The sequence below is a fragment of the Neopelma chrysocephalum genome, unplaced genomic scaffold, assembly GCF_003984885.1.
Source record: "Neopelma chrysocephalum unplaced genomic scaffold, ASM398488v2 Primary Assembly neopelma1_45, whole genome shotgun sequence".
NCBI classification, from domain to species: Eukaryota; Metazoa; Chordata; class Aves; order Passeriformes; family Pipridae; genus Neopelma; species Neopelma chrysocephalum.
The window spans coordinates 16823273-16837374 of NW_020897704.1; the positions used below are offsets into that span (position 1 = coordinate 16823273).

The 14102-nt window shown below is 41.7% G+C and overlaps 1 protein-coding gene across 4 annotated transcripts in view; it reads left to right on the top strand.

Annotated features, from left to right (window-relative positions):
- The window catches only part of GRM3 (glutamate metabotropic receptor 3), a 104212-nt gene that overhangs the window by 32414 nt on the left and 57696 nt on the right, over window positions 1-14102 (top strand). For 2 of the 4 annotated variants that reach the window (XM_027679485.1, XM_027679487.1), the window contains exon 2: window positions 4685-4793. The exons of 1 other annotated variant lie outside the window; for it this stretch is intronic. The gene's annotated coding sequence lies outside the window, so the exon portion shown is untranslated. The remainder of the gene's footprint in view (window positions 1-4684; window positions 4794-14102) is intronic. One more of the 4 variants, XM_027679489.1, reaches the window with a different exon arrangement.

Sequence of the window (14102 nt, forward strand, 5' to 3'; positions counted from 1 at the left end):
AGCTGAATATCTTTGCCCAAGGGAAAGCAGGCCAAAGAATACAAAATGTCGGCAGAGGGCATGTTGCCCTTGATTGAGCCGAGAAGGGCCCCCGCTGGCTGGAAACCCAGAATTAACAACAACAACAACAACAAGAAAATTAGTAAGGCTTGCCAGCTGGGGAGAGACATCTGGCTAGTGATCAGAGGGGCCTGTGAGTCAATTAATCCATCTCCGAACTGGATTAGTGCACTGAAACATGCTTCCCTTCACTGCTGCAGAGGGACCTGTTGAATGAGCTGTAAAGATGAATGGAACTAAAGAAATTTCATTTAGATGAAGAAAAATGGCTCTGAAGTAGTGAGTGGGTGGTTTTTACATGCCTTATGTGCTGCAAGAATTAAGCACAATTCAGAGAATTTAGGGCATGAAGCAGCAATTTGGATACAAAAGCTCTTGAATTTAAGATCTGGTGGATTTAAAATTTGTATCTAGATATCTGCCAATTTATTTCCCATGATTATAGCATACCCAGGAGAAAAGATATTACAACTTAGAAAAAATAACACTTTGAGTCCATTCTTTCACAACTATGTTAAATCAAGTTACTGTGTGCATCTCCAGAGAAGCTATTTCTGGGCTCTTTTGCTACTAGTTGGGATGGCAGGACTGTTGCTCAAGGACATCACCTTCCATTTAGATCTGGACAGACTGAGACTCAATCTCCACCTTCTCTGTCATCGCAGATCAATGGGACATGGTCTCATATACTTTTCAGATCATCAGAGACAGGACCTGAAGGCACCTCTTTGGTCATTGAGTTCAGCTCCCGCTGTCATGAGCCATCAGGTCATATAATCCCTTCTTTGGATTTCTTCAGCTGCCTCTTAAATTTTGCTTTTTTGACTGTTATTCCTGCTGTCAGAAAGCTTTTCCAAAATTTCATTCCTCTGCTGTTTAGAAACTGCTTTATAATTTCCAATGTCTGTTTATTCAGGACCACGTTACAGTCATTTGTTCTCACGCCAGAAGTGTCTTTTAGTCTCCTCCCTTCTGAGTACTCAGACCCCTGAGGTGTCTATGGATAGCTGTCAAAAAATTTAGCTTTCTTTTCTCTAAGCTAAATAAGTGAAGCCCCATTGCTCTCCTCCCTTAAGACAGTCTCATCAGTCCCCTGTTCTTTTTAGTAGTCCTTTTATTTATCTATTCCTAATTCAGTTATTATTTTCATACTGATATATGGATTATACATAAGTTTTAAATGGTATCCTATGCAATGGCACTGACAACACCTTGCATCCACAGAAAATACTCTTTCTGTCTGTATCCTGGAAGTTGCATTCACTGATTGGGTGCTGCATGCACCCATGTAATTTCCTCTGTTGTTTTCAACAAAGGAGCTTTCAACTTTAGGAAAATATGAGGAATTTCAGTTACCACCTGCAAGCTTTTATTTGAGACCTTTTGGGAAGAGACAATTTTTTTTTACCCACGAGAGGTTGCCCAGAGACAATCTTGATGCAGCTGTTAGCAAAGCAATTGAGTGCTAGGATGTATCAGGCAAGATTTCTCTAGCAGAGGTGGTAAGGACTGTCTTTGTGTATTACTAATGAGCTGAACAGTGACAGGGAGAAGTCCCTGACAATATAATTCCGATTGCCCATACTGAGAAATTGCAGGAATGACCCCTGGAATACTTCTGACCTGAGTCATGGAGTTCTTTTGGGATATGACACTGTCCCAAATAATTCCTAGATGTGTGTTGGGAATTAGGACATAGTGGGGACCATTAATCATTTCCATTCTCAATGTGGGCCCCCTTTTCCAGAGTCTGAGGGAGGGTAGGTGGATGGGTGGCCACAACTGTGGGCCTAATGCTCTCATTGCATCATAACAGTCCCATAGGAATTTAGTTTATAAGACAAGAAATAGCTATTGACATGATAATTGTACAGCTCCTTATCTGAAGGACTGTGCACAGTTCCGATCATCTGCACTCACGACAGAGGAGCTCGAAGATTGCAACTACAGCTCTTAAACAGTAACAGACACCAGAATATGGTCATATCACTTAATTGCTAAGACAGTCTCTAGCCATGGAGTTTTGACCAAGATAGCTCTCCCAAGACAACTCCTGGGAAGGGACTGGAGACTGTCTTAGCCCCAGCAGTATTCACATCAGACCCCTGGGATGGGACTTTGCAATTCTGGAGCTCCAGAGATTTTCATTGTAAGGGCACAGCACAGCTCTGCCAGATGGTATCCAGACCAGAGAGTGGTCCAAGGCTCACCCTATTTGCTAAGATAATTTCAGCCAAACTGGATCAGATGTAGTGAAGAATTATCTGGGTGATCAAGAGAATGCAGAATTAACTCTATGAGAGCATGTAAAAATGATTTTGAGTGCTTCTGAAAAATCTACTTCATACTCAAAGAGAGCTTTATGTACAGAAACTGTACACAGCCTCTGGGAATTTGGTTCCCAATTCTTTTAACTGGAGCATCCCAAATCATTTCAGCTCTCAGATGTCATGTGTGAGAGACAGTGAGTTTTGACACAATATGTGTCAAATATACCTCCAAGGAGATGCAGCACTTCTCTGGGAGGTAATGACAGTTGCTGAGAATGATTTTCTTCCAAATTAATATGAAAACTCCACAGATACTAGTCAAGAGAAATCAACTCTCCTTAAAGACGTTTCATAGGAATCACTTTCTTTCCTCTGTCTTTGCTATCTGTCTCCTCTCTCAAGGAAAATGCCAAAGTGAATAAATTCAGAACTTACAAAGGGGCCTAGAGTAATGAAAGCCCAAACCCATGAATATCTGTACATAACTAGGGCTGTATCGGGTTGGCAGGCATCTTGTCCCCATTGCTACTGTGTCACTCAGCATCCATTACCATCTACTGACTGTTATCCAACACAGACAGTCCCAGAGATGAAGAAGGAAGGACTCTTGGCACATGTATAAAGCCTACTGTAGTGAGTGTTTTGCCTCTTTAGGACCCCTAGCTTTACTTACACATTGCTTAAAATACAATATTTGGCACAAATTCAGGCATCTCATCAGAGGAATCAGGAAGGGAAGGAGAAGCACTTCTGTCCTATTCTCTTTAAGTGCAAAGGAAAGACTCAAACCTGGTCCCCAGTTTGGGACATGTTCAGAATAGAGTTCCAACAAGTAAAAAACTCTTTGTTTTGGGACCACCAATACTTCTTCCTCCTCTGATGGTGTCTGAGGACACAAGTGAAGTATATGCAAGCTTTTTGGAGGCAATACATGAAGACAATGATCAATGCATGATTTACAGCGATGCAGAAGCACCTCCATCCACTTCTGTATAGCTCTGAGGAAGGCATACCAGGACTAACCCAACCCTTCTCACTAGACTGAGGCACCCCCTGCACAGATTTGGCTTCTCTTCTCGGGGTTCTTTGATAGATTTTTGCTCTGTGCATGTGCAAGTGACACATTGAGCACAGCAAAACAAAAGCCCATGGCTTAGGACTTTTGTTACAGGTGCTTCTGAAACATGTTTATCAACTCATTTCCTCCTCCACACCCCCCCACAATTTACAGCCAATTGCTGACACTGTTTTGCAATTTTGAGATATCTATATACTCCTCAATTCGTTCATTTCACAGTTGTGTTCTATGCAACATCTCTGCTACAATCTTTTGATCCATGAATCAAAAGGAAATCTAATAATAAAAAGTGATCATAAATAGATACATATGCTTGAAAATAAGAATTACAGCATGAAATGAAGGTAGATATGGATAGAAGAAAATCTAAATTTATGGACTTTATAAATATATCCAAACTTATTCTCACAGCCCCATCAATGTGATAAAAGTACTCCAATGTGTTTCATATCACCAGTGGGGAATGTGGGACTTATAGGGAGGGAGAAATGTTACTGCAGGCACACTTGACATGGAATTGTGAATTCAATTGAGATTTCATGATCAGCAGCTGATAAGTTAACCATGATGAGAGAACAGAGTCAATTAGGGCAGCTTTAGGAGCATGAATTAAATCTAAATATGCCTTTATAGATATTAAGCCATATTCCTTCAATATGGCACAGCAAGAGACACAGGAAAAGACCAAGAAAGACAAGCCTGGCCCAGCTGATTGTCACCTATCTAATCTCTGTCAAGTGCAATCTTATAAGTGTTTGATTCCAGCAAACACAAACCACCACCAGCAGCCACCTCAGAAGTGAGCATTCCCTCATTCAAGAAGGAAAAAATAAATGGATATTTTAAACTTACCTGTAAACTGCCCTGACCTTACACTCGTGTATAAGGGAACCTGTGTATTTTAAAAAAAAAGTGCTCCTTAAGGAGAGATTTTTAAGCTGTTTAATAGGATACCCAACTGCAACTCTGGGAATAATAAAGGAGTGTTTAAAGCAGACTGCCTGCCTCATTCGGATACCTCAAGGAGCTGATCCAAAGACTCACAGGAACTTTAAAAGGTGCTGGAGCCAGACCATCAGTTTCTAGTACTAATAGGAGCCGAGCTGTTAATGTTTTTGCATGACATCCTGTAAGGAAAATCACTGGCATTTGGCTTAGTCAGGAGAGATTTCACCATCTGTTATTGTAGAGACCCAATAATGATAAAAAAACCAAATAAGCAAAAAAACCTAACACTCTGTCAAATTTAGTGAGGTCTTAAAATATTCCTGCACAGGTAGAGGATTTTGCTGGAGGAGAATCAAGACAGCAACGGGCTCAATTACATCCGAGTTCCCTGTGTAGGACCTGTCAAGCAACTCCTATCATCACGTCTGTAAGTGAGTGTGAGTAATGGGTTTTATTTAAATTCATGTGGTGTTTGCTACCTACACCCAGACAGATAATGGACACAGAGCAGAACAATGATCACTGAGCAGCTATCACTTAATTCTTGTTTTATTCTGCAGCTTGCCTGCCTTCATCTGTCTTCCCTCCTGAAGAAGTAAGCACGTTCCTTCTGTCTCAGATGGAAATGCAATGGCCTATTACGAATTCATCACAAGTTTTACATTTTCCATCCAAAATCATGAGAGTGATACAAAAAACAAAAACCTACAGAATTTGTTTCCAAAAGCATCCAGCTCCACGCATATATGTTTAGCTTTCTGCAGTTTAATTTCTTATCCCCCAAAACACACAGTCATCTTCCCTTTAAGTAGCAAATCTAACATTTAAAGATTTTATTTGCCTCACCAAAAACAATAGGTACTAAGTATGGTGGTAAGGGCAGATCATCCTATGAAATATTGAAATAATCTGTTGACTCGCTGCAGTTCTATTGATTTAAGAAACACAAAGAAAATATGCTGAACAAGATGGGGGGGGGATTAAGTAGCATCACGTGAATGTGGTAGTAAAGCATCCCACATACTCTCATTACTGTCAGCTTCCTGCAGGAAAAAAAATACGTGTTCAGCCCTGAAAACTACATCCTTTCAATGCAAGTATTCGTGTGCATTCTTTTGCTCTAGCTATCTGAATTCCTTTGGGTTTAGGAAAGCTGTCAAAACCTTACAAGTGTGAATGCTGTTGTGTAAGTAAAATTAATCACTCCTTTTCTGCTTCCCATATTTTAAAGCTTTAAATGAGTCTTATTGCTGGGGAAAAGATGAGGAGGAGCAGAGGGGCTGTCAATATGGAATTGTAAATCTTCTGGCATTTAAAATCTTAGACCTGATTGACCTGATGACGGTGCTTCAGACCGGCATCTATCTTGGTGTTGTAAAGCAAGCTAACTATCTTTACCCAGGCATGAATCCCACTTTGCAATCTGTTGTAACTAACTAGGGTATGAGGCTCAAGTGGAATGTTCCAGTCAAGCAAGTAAACATCAAAAAACAAACAAAAACATTTGCATTTGAGGAAGTATGAAATGTATTTTTCATCTGCCCTTTAAGCCTGTGTAAGTGCTGGAGTAAGGAGACAGTAATATGAATAGTTGTAAGTCAGTTACTAAATAAAATGGAAATATATGAATAATTAATGCTAATAATAACTGGGGCTTGCCAGACTGGTGTGTGATGAGGTTTTAGTTGATGCTTGTCATGGGTTGTTTGGGGAGAGGGCTTCCTCTGTGTCCAGATCCCCCAGCTCACTGTGGGCTGCAAGCCAAGATATAGGCTGGCTATTTTCAGTACAGTGAGGAGAAGTTCCCAGCAACATCCTGCTGATGGCTGTAAGATGAAGGCTGGCTTCAGAAAGCAGTGTCAGCCAAGCACTGTTGCCTACAGGCTGTCTGTCTACACCAGCAGCTCTGTCCCGAGGCACTTCAGACTCAGTAGACGTTATTGGCACCCTCCTATTTCAGCTGGCTTCCCTACACTTCCCCACAGCCATTAGAAAGGCTTTCCAGAAAGCACTTTGGAGCAGGAGCCAAACCCAGATGCTCTGAAAATCCCATGGGATTTTCCTAAGGAACTTGCATGAGCCCAGAAAGCAGAGGGAGCCCTGGGAAGATGGCTAGCTCATGATTTTTTCTCTATGTGGTAGCAGCAGAGATGACCCCACAGGCCTTATTAACTGTTCTGCCATCATTCCTTTCCGAGGGAGCTGGTATTGTAATTCTCCAGAGGAGAACTGTTTGACCAGAGTGAGTGCCCCTAGTTCTTGCTTTACCTGTCAACATACTGTCTCACAACCCAGAAAAAAATCTTTCCTGGCAAGATATGTCACAACATTGAAGTTAGGGCTGAGGCATGGCGCCAGCTGAATGGATCTGTCTAAAGCCTAGAGAACATGGGATTCCTGTCACTATCCAATGGGGCCAAATTTCTGCTGCCATCAGAGCCACATCTAATTTACCTCCAAGCAAAGAAGAACGGAGTGCACTCATTGACCAGACTACCATTCACTGGAGGAGCGTGTAATGCATTACAAGCATTAATTCTTAGGACACAACTGCAAGGTCAGAAAGTAATATTATCTCTATCTTCTATAGGCACAAAGAGGTGAGCCAAAGGCAAAGATGACTCTGGAACCAACTTTCAGTGCCCTGTTTTACTTACTAGACTGGAGCCTTTCCAACAAATGGAAGAGGATTTTACATGTCATACTGTGAGTCCAAAGTCTCCTGAAAAAATAACTCATGTGCTTTAATGAGCCAACTGCAGGAAAAATGTGATGTACATGAGTTTTCCCGAGATTTGGGCAAGTCAGTATTTAAATTAGATGATTGCCATACAGTCAAAAAGTGCTGAAGGACACCTTCATACAAAATTCCAGGGTTCCTTCCTTCTCATCAACAAAACAATGGGTATTCAGGGCACTTTAAGCTGTTCTGACCTATTACTGTAGAGCTCTTTTCTCTTGGTTCTGCTGCAGTCAATGCATTTCCCCATTGAAATTCATTACCTTCATGAACAAATAGCTTTGTAAAGCTCTGTGGCCTAGTTGTCTAGTTTAAGTGAGGCAACATTGGTAAAGAGAAATGGGAATTCAGCTAATGTTTTTGAGGAGAAACAAGTAAGCTCTGGATAATGAAGACCTGAAAAAGTGTTTTGGTAACCTAAATGGTGTGTGCCTTTTGAAGCTGTATCAGTCATAACAGGAACCATTTCTTCTTGTTTGTGGACTGGGCTGTACTTAAGGTAGTACCGCACTGCCTTGAGCTTCTTGTTCTCTTCATTGTTCTTAGACATTGGTGATCTCAGAGTTATATCTTGGCACTGGGAATGAAGTGATCTTTGCTTCTTCTGCCATTAATTCATGCCATACTTTGTTTTCTCCACAGCTTCTCATTGGTAAAATACAGGTATGGCATTATCCCCTGTCATAAAGGGATTTGTAGTGGTGGAGAAATACAAAATATTCTCGTTTATCTGTTCAGTTACTGAAAAAGAGAGACCTGCTCGCAACTCAATGAAAAAAATATTTCTGAATGTAAGGGTTAGGTGTTCAAAACAGCAAAGTACCCTAAAGAAAATGAGGTGTGTTGCAGGTTTACTTCCCTGTTGCCTTGCTGAGCCATCAGGGATGCTATCAGTCCCCAAGTGAAGATCATGACATTAGTTTAGACTCACAGTATTCACTGAAGCACAGCTAATGCTCTCCTGTAATTGTTCACCAAATGCTGAAAGCAGCCAGAAAGACCACATGCATGCATTCACATATATGCTCACTGCTACGCTTAGGCTGACAGAAATTTTATAAATTGCTAACCCTGTCTGGAACTGTATTGCTCCCAACCAAACATCAGCACATTGATTTGGGCAGCAGATCTAGGAGTGGAAAATGGGTTCTATGAAACAGCAGGCTTAACAGCTGAAAGCATCAAAGCTCTGAGCTTCCATACTGGCCAGATGATGAGTTTTTAATTTCTTCCCTGTGGGTCCTGAGGTGCAACAGAAAAACAGGAACAAATTCGTAGGTCGGTCCTGTTGTCCTTTAAGTATCAATGGAGAAAGTTTGTACCTTCTATCAGAAAATAAATTTCTCAATTGGTATATTCCTATGGACCACCAATAGTCATGTTAATGTGGTCAATGTACTCAATATGGTCACAGTGAGGACGTCTCCTCACTTGCAGCAGTCACTCAGAGGCACCAGCATGCATCTGGCAAAACTGGTTTGTTCACTTGGACATGTGTGAACAAGGCAGATGCTGCTCCAGACATTGAGAACAGGTGTATCCATAAGACCCAGATATCTATCACATGCAGATGTCTACCAAAGCTCTCTGACTTTCTTAGTACACCTACTCAAATTCCATAAACTTTTTACTAGATGCATCAAATAAGAGAGGAAAGGAGAGGAAATTTAATTTTCGACTTGAAAAATTATGGTTCTTTCATTTCTATGCCTCCCCACATTACACTCATATTTAATTTAAGATCTTAAGTGGTTCTAAATAAGCTCCTAAGATTCAGTTTAAGCACAAGATATTCATTCAGGATGAATGAATAATTCTGAATAGCTGGAACAAGAGAACAAAAAGGTTTTAATGTTAGCAATGGGACAGATCCACCAGCAAGATAACTATGATTGACACAAATGGAGCTTCTTTCACTGGTACTTAATTTGGCCATTGCACTGCACAGTGTTTTATTCCTTGTGATTACAGTCCTAGCTCAAAACAGTCTGTTGGTACAAGAGAACTCACAGTTCAAGTCTATAATACCCCTGACTCAATGAACCAGTGAACCACACCAAAGTCTCACATTGATTCTACTGGATGTTGGTATAGCTACTGGCACAAATTCTTGAATTCAGCTTGAAAAATGTACAAGTTTTCTCTGACTGCGATGCCTGTTGCTAAATTTGTCAAACATTTCCCGTCATGTGGCTATCTCAAGCCCCAGGTGAATGGAAATGTAGGGTGTTTTCCACTTGACACTCAGTTTAAGGTGAGCTGAGAGTGGGATAAGGGTGAGAAAGTTTCAGACAGGAATTATGTAAAAGGTACAAGCAGACAAGTGGAGATGGAAGGCCTGCTGCTTTGTCATTTAAAAAAAGTTCCAGCAAGCTCTTCCTTGAAAAGCAATTACAGTTTTTTATGTCAGGACACTGAGAGTGAGCACATGAGTCATGTGATTGAGATTTTTGCTAAACCTCTGAGAATGTCCTGAAGGTGGGCTATTACCAGCCCTTCAACATAATCACCACTTACACATGCTGAGGAAAACCTTCTTAAGACACCAGCAGCTGAAGCCTTTAAAGAGTCTGTCCACTCTTAGAAGGCTTGAGCCTCTCAGTGCTTCTAGTGCCATCCAGAATAATCCTACACGATAAAGCAGGAAGTTGCATTGCTTCACTGTGTCTCCTTGGGACCAACTTATCCATGCCAAGAATAACAAAATCACAGAGGCAAAGTTGGGATTTTATTGCCATTGCTGTTCTCAGCAGCCAGCCATGGTAGGGCTGACCCCCAGAAGAGTCTCTTCTCCATTATCAGCACAGTCAGGTAAAATGAAAGGAAAAAAACCTGCCACTGAAATTTTAGGGGCATCTAAAGTGTCTTGCAGCATACAGATAACTTGGGAGAAAGAGGCTGTTGGCCTCAAGAGGGGGAAGGCTTGGAAGAGGAACACAGGAAAACGGCAACGGGGAACAAGGAATGGGATACACCTGAGAGCTGCTACTGAGATGAGCAGTAGCAGCTACTGAGCTGATCAATGAAAGGAGCAGTTCACAGATTGAAGAAATGGAACTTCTAGCATTTGCAATCCTATCATAACAAGCAAACTTCCTACACTCCAGCACCCTGACTGCAGAGTGCCAAGTTAACTCACCCAGTTCATGCTGGACTAACTGGGGCACGCTGTGAAGATAATAAAAGCATTTATCTCTCATGAATGCAAGCTTATGGATTGATAGATCATTTGATCTGTGTGACTGTATTATGGATTTGCCATTAGCTTTCATCTTTAGCCATGCTGACAGAATCAAAAAACATATTTATTGCACTGGGTGGGTTTTAATCGACTTTGCCTTTTCCTGCGAGTAGAGGTGGAACACAGATAATCTGCGAAATACACTGACAATCTTCTAGTTTATTCTGGTTTATTCATATTTAAAAAAAAAAAACACCCGAAGAGCATATCACAGATGTATTCCCCTGTAAAAGCTTTACATAAGATTTGAAGGAGAATAAACTAGCATTAGCCATAGAAGAGAGAAAGATGCAGTGCAAAAAAAAGCTTATCCTCTGGGCTTGATGAAGAAAACAGCTCGAAGCCAGCAAATCAATGATCCCAAAATGAAACTGAAACACTGTCCACAGAGAGAATGGATTTGCAAAATGTGAGTTCTCCCTATTTCATATGGTATTGCTCCTATTCACAGAGGGGGGCTTTTAGTACTAAGGCACAAGGTCTGATGCTGTCAGGGCCTGATAGCATTAAAATAATGTGACAGAGGGACCAATCCTTAGCTAGATTGAAATTTTAAGAGAGCATGAAGGGGAATCCATCTTATCTAGACCATCTTACCCATCTTATCTAATCCATCTTAGCTTTGTTGTTGACGTCTGCATGTGAACTAACTGACTCTCTGTGGATTTCATCAATACAGTCAATAGAGTGTAGGGTGTGAATCAGCCTAAAATAGAAAGGACCTGAGGGTTCTGGTGAACAAGCTGTCCCTGAGCCAGCAGTGTGCCCTGGGGGCCAAGGAAGCCAATGGTATCCTGGGATGCACTGGGAAGAGCATTGCCAGCAGGTCAAGGAAGGTGAGCCTGCTCCTCTACTCAGCCCTGGTGAGGCCACAGTTGGAGCTGCTGTGTCCAGTTCTGGATTTCTCAGCTCAAGAGAGACATGAGACTCTTGCAGCAGGTCCAGAGGAGGGCAACAAAGATCAGGGGACTGGAGCATCTCTCTTACAAGGACAGGCTGAGGGAGCTGGGCCTGTTTAGCCTTGCAATAGGACAAGAGGCAACTGGCAGAAACTGGTGCACAGGAAGTTGCCCCTGAATAATAGGAAGAATTTCTTTAGTGTGCAAGTGGCTGTGCATGGGAACAGATTGGTCAGAGAGGTTGTGAAGTCTCCTTCACTGGAGATATTCAAGAACTGGATGAGCCTGCTTGAGCAGGGAGGTTGGATCAGATGACCCACTATGGTCCCTTCCAACCTGATCCATTCCATGATTCTGTAAGTCTTTAACTGCATGCCAAGGTACCCTTTGGCCTAGTTGGTCTCATTGACTAAATGAGAGTCTGAAGAGTAGACTCCATGCAGAAAATTTCATTGTTCCATTCTATACACCCTGTTTGCTGTCATGGAGAGAAATAGATACAGTTGGGGGAAATTTATTTCATCCTATTCCAATGTCTAAGATATATTAGATGAATCATGTCCTATAATTGACTAATCCAGGAGTAAAGCTGTGCTTTTGGCTTACATAACAATAGGGGAGGTTTAAAAGTTAGAGCTTGGGACATTGCAAGGATAGAAGAGTTCTCAAAGCATGCCCTGGTCTTTTGAAGGCTGTTTTCCTAAGGAAATAGGGCTTATGCAATTTCATTAACTGTCAATTCCAATAAAGTTTGAATACTAGCCAGTTTCAACAAAATTGTAGAAAATACGGACCTTGGAAACATTAATCTGTTACAGGTTTCCTTTTGAGGAAAGGAAGGTGGCTCAGTAAAGGAATGAAGAATGAGATTAAAATCCCACTGATAAAGAAAGGCTGAAGAGTAAACTCAGCCACATAGCAGACATCAGAAAATCCTCCCTGGAGAAAACCACAGGCAAACAGACTTTGTGGAAAGTCCTTTGCTCAGATGGGTGGTATCACTGTTGTAACCTATCTTATATCAGCTGGAAACTGTCAGATAATGTATCTGCCTTGGAAAAAATAAAATGCCCTGGTCTTATGCAATGTCAGAAAGAAAACAGTCAAACTGAAACTCAAGTGTCACCTGAGGATAGCCTATGTTTGACTGACATCAGTGAAAGCTTGGCTCTGGGTTCAGTAAACACTGATTTCACACCTTGTGGCCTTGTTTTAGACAGGAAAGTTACAGGTAGAGCACCACCAAAATATTCAGTAGCTTATCCAAACCACTGAGAAATCCTTAGGTCAGGATGACACCTTCATATTGTAGATGATGTCTGTTCTGCAACCCACTAGGACATACTGAGAACATGCAGCCTGTGATAAAAGTAGGCTGTTACTCAAGTGTTGTCTTCATTTTAATGTTGGAGAGAGGCCATAGGATTTCCCATTTTAAATGTTGTCACCTGTTTCCGCAGGACTCCACTGTTTCCATGTATATTTTTCATTTCTGTGTGGAATAGGAAAAGACAGAGGATGTTGGCCACACTGATTTTGCTTTCCTGAGAAAAAGGCAGCTGGGCCTGAGCCACGAAGGGAGTGTATTTCACTGCTTGTTGCCAAACTGGGTGTGATAATCCTAAAAAGCACATTTAATTAAAAACTTAGAGAACTGCATTTCTTTTTCCCTGCAAACTGTCGTGTAGCTTAAAGATCTAGGATTTTGTCAAGGCTATAATTCTGCCCTAGAAAGTGAATTTCAAAATTTCCCTTCAAATTCATTCACATTTCCATGCTTGTTATCCATCCGTAATTCCCCTCTTCCTGGGCGCGGTCAGTGAGATCCACAGAATTTGTCCCCAGGCTCAGCAATGCCCTGAGCTGCTGAGCTACTGCTGGAGCAGAGCCACATCCAGGGCTGCTGTTTGTTTCCTGATTTTTCTCCTTGCTCTAAGACACCTCTGCAGTTCATCACCTGTTATGTAGGGCCCTTTGCCTCCCAGAGCCATGGGGCTGACACATGGGTAACACCACAGCCCTGGGAAGAACGGAGGATCTGCAGAGTGGGTTCTTCTCCATCATCTTCCTCTCTGTGAAACAAGCTGTGGGACTGGAAGAATATGCCCTTGAGGGGAGTGCAGCCTGGTTCACAATCTGGCATGTACAATTCCTAACCTACTTTTTTCTCATGCACCTGGTCTTGTGGTTTTTCAGCTCACATTTTTCAATCACTGCTTGACAGGAGAATTTGGGGCAATTATCACAGAATAACATTCATTGCATGCCTGCTGCTGTGTGGATGGTTCTGCTGGCCTTCCTGTGGTCAGTAGAAATGTTGGCAAACATGGAATTTCTCCCTGATCAAAGCCAGAAAGTGCAGGCAAACAATGAAATCCATACCTCTGGTTCAATTTCGTCAACAAATACAACTAGTGACTCTTGGCCAGTTCCTGAATTCTTTAATGGGATTATTATTCATTCATGCTGGCCTCGGTGAAATTTAGGAAACAAGTATTAATCTTAGATTGCAATGAGAATTGTAATAACAAGAAAGCTTGTTATTACAAGGCACACAGGCCACACAGAAAGAATATCCAGCCCTGGCCCTCCCAAAATAAATCAGATCTAACTCCTCCTGGAGTGAGGCAGGAGTACATCCCTACTGTGGACTGTACCTTCCAAGAAATAATAAACCTCTATACAAACATCCATGCAAAACATTTTTAACTCTTCCTTGACTGAAACTCTGTCTGTCTCCAGTAAGCAACGAAAGGAGCACAGTTAAGACCAAGATTCATCCTGCTTAGCTTTAGGCTTTAAAGTTGCTGAAGTTAGGGTTGTTTTCACCCTAAGCTCCTGCTTTCCACAGTGGAGGCAGCATCTG